The sequence below is a fragment of the Hordeum vulgare genome, chromosome 5H, assembly GCF_904849725.1.
Source record: "Hordeum vulgare subsp. vulgare chromosome 5H, MorexV3_pseudomolecules_assembly, whole genome shotgun sequence".
NCBI classification, from domain to species: domain Eukaryota; kingdom Viridiplantae; phylum Streptophyta; class Magnoliopsida; order Poales; family Poaceae; genus Hordeum; species Hordeum vulgare.
Window position 1 is genome coordinate 48,498,368 of NC_058522.1, and position 9,449 is coordinate 48,507,816.

Here is a 9,449-nt window from a genome sequence, read left to right on the forward strand (position 1 = left end):
TGTTGTCTAACAACATGATTGATAAGACGGGATTACCGTACCACTCTGGAGCAGCACGTGGTCTCGTCGACCTGCGTGGTTCGACAGAAACTTGAACTGGAGTTTCATGATCATCATCATTAACTTCCTCCTCAACCGGCGTCGCAATGACAGAGGTTTCCCCTTGCCCTGCGCCACCATCCAGAGGGACGAGAGGTTCGACAACCTCGTCAAGTTCTATCTTCCTCCCACTCAATTCTCTCGAGAGAAACTCCTTCTCGAGAAAAGCTCCTTTTTTAGCAACAAACACTTTGCCCTCGGATTTGAGATAGAAGGTGTACCCAACTGTCTCTTTTGGGTAACCTATGAAGACGCACTTTTCCGCTTTGGGTTCCAGCTTTTCAGGCTGAAGCTTTTTGACATAAGCATCACATCCCCAAACTTTAAGAAACGACAACTTTGGCCTTTTGCCATACCACAGTTCATATGGTGTCGTCTCAACGGATTTTGATGGTGCCCTATTTAAAGTGAATGCATCTGTTTCTAATGCATAACCCGAAAATGATAACGGCAAATCAGTAAGAGACATCATAGATCGCACCATCTCTAATAGAGTACGATTACGACGTTCGGACACACCATTACGCTGTGGTGTTCCAGGCGGTGTTAACTATGAAACAATTCCACATTGTCTTAAGTGAGTACCAAACTCGAAACTCAGATATTCACCCCCACGATCAGACCGCAGGAACTTGATCTTCTTGTTACGATGATTTTCCACTTCACTCTGAAATTGCTTGAACTTTTCAAATGTTTCAGACTTGTGCTTCATCAAGTAGACATAACCATATCTACTTAAATCGTCAGTGAAGGTGAGAAAATAACGATATCCACCGCGTGCCTCCACGCTCATCGGACCACACACATCGGTATGTATGATTTCCAACAAGTCACTTGCACGCTCCATTGTTCCGGAGAACGGAGTCTTAGTCATCTTGCCCATGAGGCATGGTTCGCATGTGTCAAGTGAATCAAAGTCAAGTGACTCCAAAAGTCCATCAGCATGGAGTTTCTTCATGCGCTTTACACCAATATGACCTAAGCGGTAGTGCCACAAAAATATGGCGCTATCATTGTTAACTCTAACTCTTTTGGTCTCAATGTTATGTATATGCGTATCGCTATCAAGATTCAATATGAACAATCCTCTCACATTCGGTGCATGACCATAAAAGATGTTACTCATAGAAATAGAACAACCATTATTCTCTGACTTAAAAGAGTAACCGTCTCGCAATAAACAAGATCCAGATATAATGTTCATGTTCAACGCAGGCACTAAATAACAATGATTTAAGTTCATCACTAATCCTGACGGTAACTGAAGTGACACTGTGCCGACGGCGATTGCATCAACCTTGGAACCATTTCCTACGCGCATCGTCACTTCATCTTTCGCCAGCCTTCGTCTATTCCGCAGTTCCTGTTTCGAGTTGCAAATATGAGCAACAGAACCGGTATTGAATACCCAGGCACTACTACGAGAGCCGGTTAAGTACACATCAATAACATGTATATCAAATATACCTGATTTTTCTTTGGCCGCCTTCTTATCTGCCAGATACTTGGGGCAATTGCGCTTCCAGTGACCCATACCCTTGCAATAGTAACACTCCGTTTCAGGCTTAGGTCCAGCTTTGGGTTTCTTCGTCGGATTGGCAACAGGCTTGCCGCTCTTCTTCGAATTGCCCTTCTTGCCTTTGCCGTTTCTCTTGAAACTAGTGGTTTTATTCACCATCAACACTTGATGCTCTTTACGGAGTTCAGACTCTGCGACTTTCAGCATCGCAAACAACTCGCCGGGAGACTTGTTCATCCCTTGCATGTTGTAGTTCAACACAAAGCCTTTATAGCTTGGCGGTAGTGATTGAAGGATTCTGTCAGTGATAGCTTCTTGCGGGAGTTCAATCCCTAGCTCAGCTAGACGGTTTGAGTACCCAGACATTTTGAGCACATGTTCACTGACAGACGAGTTTTCCTCCATCTTGCAAGCATAGAATTTATCGGAGGTCTCATACCTCTCGATCCGGGCGTTCTTCTGAAAGATAAACTTCAACTCCTGGAACATCTCAAATGCTCCATGATGCTCAAAGCGACGTTGAAGTCCCGGTTCTAAGCCATACAGGACTGCACATTGAACTATTGAGTAGTCCTCCTTACGTGCTAACCAAGCGTTCTTAACATCCTGATCAGCCGTAGCGGGTGGTTCATCTCCTAACGCAGCATTAAGGACATAATCCTTCTTCCCATCTTGTAAGATTAGCTTAAGATTACGAGCCCAGTCTACAAAGTTGCTTCCATCATCTTTCAACTTAGCTTTCTCTAGGAACGTATTAAAATTCAGGATGACTGTCGCGTGAGCCATGATCTACAACACAAATATATTCAAAGTGGACCTAGACTATGTTCAAGATAATTAGAGTTTAACTTAATCAAATTATTTGCTAAACTCCCACTCAAAAAGTACATCTCTCTAGTCATTTGAGTGGTTCATGATCCACTTACACTAGCTCAAGTCCGATCATCACGTGAGTTGAGTATAGTTTCAGTGGTAAGCATCCCTATGCTAATCATATCATCTATATGATTCATGATCGACCTTTCGGTCTCATGTGTTCTGAGGCCATGTCTGCACATGCTAGGCTCGTCAAGCTTAACCCGAGTGTTCCGCGTGCGCAACTGTTTTGCACCCGTTGTATGTGAACGTTGAGTCTATCACACCCGATCATCACGTGGTGTCTCGAAACGACGAACTGTAGCAACGGTGCACAGTCGGGGAGAACACAATTTCGTCTTGAAATTTAGTGAGAGATCACCTCATAATGCTACCGTCGTTCTAAGCAAAATAAGGTGCAGAAAAGGATTAACATCACATGCAATTCATAAGTGACATGATATGGCCATCATCACGTGCTCCTTGATCTTCATCACCAAAGCACCGGCACGATCTTCTTGTCACCGGTGCCACGCCATGATCTCCATCAACGTGTTGCCATCGGGGTTGTCGTGCTACTCATGCTATTACTACTAAAGCTACATCCTAGCAAAATAGTAAACGCATCTGCAAGCACAAACGTTAGTATAAAGACAACCCTATGGCTCCTGCCGGTTGCCGTACCATCGACGTGCAAGTCGATATTTCTATTACAACATGATCATCTCATACATCCAATATATCACATCACATCGTTGGCCATATCACATCACAAGCATACCCTGCAAAAACAAGTTAGACGTCCTCTAATTTTGTTGTTGCATGTTTTACGTGGTGACCATGGGTATCTAGTAGGATCGCATCTTACTTACGCAAACACCACAACGGAGATATATGAGTTGCTATTTAACCTCATCCAAGGACCTCCTCGGTCAAATCCGATTGAACTAAAGTTGGAGAAACCGACACTTGCCAGTCATCTTTGAGCAACGGAGTTACTCGTAACGATGAAACCAGTCTCTCGTAAGCGTACGAGTAATGTCGGTCCAAGCCGCTTCAATCCAACAATACCGCGGAATCAAGAAAAGACTAAGGAGGGCAGAAAAACGCACATCACCGCCCACAAAAACTTTTGTGTTCTACTCGAGAAGACATCTACGCATGAACCAAGCTCATGATGCCACTGCTGGGAAACGTCGCATGGGAAACAAAATTTTCCTACGCGCACGAAGACCTATCATGGTGATGTCCATCTACGAGAGGGGATGAGTGATCTACGTACCCTTGTAGATCGTACAGCAGAAGCGTTAGTGAACGCGGTTGATGTAGTGGAACGTCCTCACGTCCCTCGATCCGCCCCGCGAACAATCCCGCGATCAGTCCCACGAACTAGTACCGAACGGACGGCACCTCCGCGTTCAGCACACGTACAGCTCGACGATGATCTCGGCCTTCTTGATCTAGCAAGAGAGACGGAGAGGTAGAAGAGTTCTCCGGCAGCGTGACGGCGCTCCGGAGGTTGGTGATGACCTTGTCTCAGCAGGGCTCCGCCCGAGCTCCGCAGAAACGCGATCTAGAGGAAAAACCGTGGAGGTATGTGATTGGGCTGCCGTGGAAAAGTCGTCTCAAATCAGCCCTAAAACCTCCGTATATATAGGTGGGAGGGAGGGGGCCTTGCCTTGGGGCTCAAGGAGCCCCAAGGGGGTCGGCCGAGTCCAAGGGGGGAAGGCTCCCCCCCAAACCGAGTTGGACTTGGTTTGGTGGGTGGGAGTCCTTCCCTTCCTTCCCACCTCCCTTTTTTTTTCTTTCTCTTTGATTTTTATCTCTATGGCGCATAGGGCCCTTTTGGGCTGTCCCACCAGCCCACTAAGGGCTGGTGCGCCACCCTTATGGCCTATGGGCTTCCCCGGGGTGGGTTGCCCCCCCGGTGAACTCCCGGAACCCATTCGTCATTCCCGGTACATTCCCGGTAACTCCGAAAACCTTCCGGTAATCAAATGAGGTCATCCTATATATCAATCTTCGTTTCCGGACCATTCCGGAAACCCTCGTGACGTCCGTGATCTCATCCGGGACTCCGAACAACATTCGGTAACCAACCATATAACTCAAATACACATAAAACAACGTCGAACCTTAAGTGTGCAGACCCTGCGGGTTCGAGAACTATGTAGACATGACCCGAGAGACTCCTCGGTCAATATCCAATAGCTGGACCTGGATGCCCATATTGGATCCTACATATTCTACGAAGATCTTATCGTTTGAACCTCAGTGTCAAGGATTCATATAATCCCGTATGTCATTCCCTTTGTCCTTCGGTATGTTACTTGCCCGAGATTCGATCGTCAGTATCCGCATACCTATTTCAATCTCGTTTACCGGCAAGTCTCTTTACTCGTTCCGTAATACAAGATCCCGCAACTTACACTAAGTTACATTGCTTGCAAGGCTTGTGTGTGATTTTGTATTACCGAGTGGGCCCCGAGATACCTCTCCGTCACACGGAGTGACAAATCCCAGTCTTGATCCATACTAACTCAACTAACACCTTCGGAGATACCTGTAGAGCATCTTTATAGTCACCCAGTTACGTTGCAACGTTTGATACACACAAAGCATTCCTCCGGTGTCAGTGAGTTATATGATCTCATGGTCATAGGAATAAATACTTGACACGCAGAAAACAGTAGCAACAAAATGACACGATCAACATGCTACGTCTATTAGTTTGGGTCTAGTCCATCACGTGATTCTCCCAATGACGTGATCCAGTTATCAAGCAACAACACTTTGTTCATAATCAGAAGACACCGACTATCTTTGATCAACTGGCTAGCCAACTAGAGGCTTGCTAGGGACGGTGTTTTGTCTATGTATCCACACATGTAAATGAGTCTTCATTCAATACAATTATAGCATGGATAATAAACGATTATCTTGATACAGGAATTATAATACTAACTATATTTATTATTGCCTCTAGGGCATAATTCCAAGAGGAACCATGCTCGCGTTTGTTGCAATCGTTGATAGAAAAAGCTTCAACAATATATAAAAATGTTTCAACCGGCATAACATTTTGCTACATCCATCACGGCTGAGCTGCGACCCGTGACGGCGGAACCATGCTCGCGTTTGTTGCAATCGTTGATTGAAAAAGCTTCAACAATATATAAAAATGTTTCAACCGGCATTAGAGAAAGGTTCAACTAGGCACTGCGTCCATCCATTTAACTCCACTCCGACGAGCTGAACCTCCACCCTGAAAGCTGCAACCAGCTGATCAAAAAGCTGCAACCGTCGTCTAATTTTCTTACTACCAGCGACGGATTTTTCTACATCTTTCACGGTAGAGCTGTTGGGGAACGTAGTAATAATTCAAAATTTTCCTACATGTCACCAAGATCAATCTAGGAGATGTTAGCAACGAGAGAGAGGGAGAGCATCTTCATACCGTTGAAGACCGCTAAGTGGAAGCGTTGCAATGAACGCGGTTGATGGAGTCGTACTCGCGGCGATTCAAATCGTGGAAGATCCGATCCAAGCACCGAACGAACGGTGCCTCCGTGTTCAACACACTACAACCCGGGGACGTATCCTCCTTCTTGATCCAGCAAGGGTGAAGGAGAAGTTGAGGGAGAGCTTCTGCAGCACGACGGCGTGGTGGAGCTTGTGGTTCTCCGGCAGGGCTTCGCCAAGTGCCGCGGAGGAGGATAAGTGGAGGGGTAGGGCTGCGCCAAGGGGAAGGGTTCAAGTGTGTGCGCAGCCCTCTCAACCCTCCTCTATTTATAGGGGGAAGCGGAGAGGGGGCCGACCACCCTAGAAACCCTAGGAGGGGGCGGCGGTGGCCAAGGGGGTGGCTTGCCTCCCAAGTTGGTGGGAGGCAGCCCCACGCCCTAGGGTTCCCACCCCTAGGTCCCTTGGGTGGTGCGCACAAGTCCACCAGGGAGCTGGTTCCATCCCTCTTTCGGCCCATGTGGCCCTCTGGGACAAGTGGCTCCTCCCGGTGGACTCCCGGAACCCTTTCGGTGGTCCCGGTACAATACCGATAAAACCGGAAACCTTTCTTGTGACCGAAACTGGACTTCCCATATATAAATATTCACCTTCGGACTATTCTCGAACTCCTCGTGACGTCCAGGAACTTATCCGGGACTTCGAACAACTTTCGGTAACCACATATACAATTCCCATTACAACCCTAGCGTCACCGAACCTTAAGTGTTTAGACCCTACGGGTTCGGGAACCATGCATACATGACCGATACGCCTCTCCATCCACTAACCAATTGCGGGATCTGGATACCCATATTGGCTCCCACATGTTCCACGATGATCTCATCGGATGAACCATGATGTTGGGGATTCGATTAATCGTGTATACAATTCCCTTTCTCTATCTGTATTATACTTGCCCGAGATTCGATTGTTAATATCCCCATACCTTGTTCAATCTCGTTACCGGCAAGTCTCTTTACTCGTTCGGTAACACATGATCCCGTGGTTAACTCCTTAGTCACATTGAGATCATTATGATGATGTATTACCGAGTGGGTCCAGAGATACCTCTTCGTCACACGGAGTGACAAATCCCAATCTCGATTCGTACAAACCCAACACACACTTTTGGAGATACCTGTAATGCACCTTTATAGTCACCTAGTTACGTTGTGACGTTTGATACACCAAAAGCATTCCTACGATATCCGAGAGTTGCACAATCTCATGGTCTAAGGAAATGATACTTAACATTAGAAAAGCTCTAGCAAACGAACTACACGATCTTGTGTTATGCTTAGGATTGGGTCTTGTCAATCACATCATTATCCTAGTGATGTGATCCCGTTATCAACGACATCCAGTGTCCATGGTCAGGAAACCATGACCATCTATTGATCAACGAGCTAGTCAACTAGAGGCTCACTAGGGACATGGTGTGGTCACACATGTATTATGGTTTCCGATTAATACAATTATAGCTTGAACAATAGAGAATTATCATGAACAAGGAAATATAATAATAACCATTTTATTATTGCCTCTAGGGCATATTTCCAGCGGTCTTCCACTTGCACTAGAGTCAATAATCTAGTTACATTGTGATGAATTGAACACCCATAGAATTCCGGTGTTGATCATGTTTCGCTCATGGAAGAGGTTTAGTTAATGGATCCGAGACATTCAGATTTGTATGTACTTTACAAATATCTATATCTCCATCCTGAATGTATCCACGAATGGGGTTGAAGCGGCGCTTGATGTTCTTGGTATTCTTGTGAAACCTGGGCTCCTTGGCAATGGCAATAGCTCCAGTGTTGCCACAGAAGAGAGTCATCGGGCCCGACGCATTGGGAATCACTCCTAGGTCGGTGATGAACTCCTTCATCCATACTCCTTTCTGCGCTGCTTCCGAAGCAGCTATGTACTCCGCTTCACATGTAGATGCCGCCACGACGCTTTGCTTGCAACTGCACCAACTGATTGCCCCACCATTCAAAATATACACGTATCCGTTTTGTGACTTGGAGTCATCTAGATCTGTGTCGAAGCTAGCATCGACGTAACCCTTTATGATGAGCTCTTCGGCACCTCCATAAACGAGAAACATATCTTTAGTCCTTTTCAGGTACTTCAGGATATTCTTAACCGATGTCCAGCGTTCCACTCCGGGATCACTTTGGTACCTCCCTACCAAACTTATGGCAAGGTTCACATCAGGTCTGGTACACAGCATGGCATATATTATAGAGCCTATAGTTGAAGCATAGGGGACGATACTCATCTTTTCTCTATCTTCTGTCGTGGTCGGGCATTGAGTCGCGCTCAATCTCACACCTTGCAATACAAGCAAGAAACCCTTCTTGGACTTATCCATATTGAACTTCTTAAATATCTTGTCAAGGTATGTGCTTTGTGAAAGACCAATGAGGCCTCTCGATCCATCCCTATATCTTGATGCCTAATATGTAAGCAGCTTCTCCAAGGTCCTCCATTGAAAAACACTTATTCAAGTAGGCCTTTATGCTTTCCAAAAGTTCTATATCATTTCCCATCAACAATACGTATCCACATATAAAATGAGAAATTCTACACAGCTCCCACTCACTTTCTTGTAAATACAGGCTTCTCCATAAGTCTATACAAACCCAAACGCTTTGATCACCTCATCAAAGCAAACGTTCCAACTCCGAGATGCTTGCACCAGCCCATAGATGGAGCGCTGGAGCTTGCATACCTTGTCAGCATTTTTAGGATCGACAAAACCTTCCGGCTGCATCATATACAATTCTTCCTTAAGAAAGCCGTTAAGGAATGCCATTTTGACGTCCATTTGCCAGATCTCATAATCATAAAATGCGGCAATTGTTAACATGATTCGGACGGACTTCAACATCGCTGTGGGTGAGAAAGACTGATCGTAGTCAACTCCTTGAACTTGTCGATAACCGTTAGCGACAAGCCGAGCCTTATACACGGTCGCATTACCATATGCGCCAGTCTTCTTCTTAAAGATCCATTTATTTTCTATGGCTTGCCGATCATCGGGCAAGTCCACCAAAGTCCATACTTTGTTCTCATACATGGATCCTATCTCGGATTTCATGGCTTCAAGCCATTTGTTGGAATCCGGGCATGCCATCGTTTCTTCATAGTTCGAAGGTTCACTATTGTCTAGCAACATGATTTCCAGGACAGGGTTGTGATACGTCTCCAACATATCTATAATTTTTTATGGTTTCATGCTATTATGTTGTCAAACTTTGGATGTTTTGCATGCCTTTTATATATTGTTTTGACTCAGTGCCAAGTGCCAGTTCTTGTTTTTTCCATGTTTTCGACCCCTTTCAGAGGAGATTTTGAAACGGAGTCCAAACGGAAGAAAATCCCCAAAAAGATATTTTTTCATAATGGAAGAAGATCGGGAAGCTTGGGAGCCAAGGTAGGGGAGCCTCAGGGGCCCCACAAGCCCCCA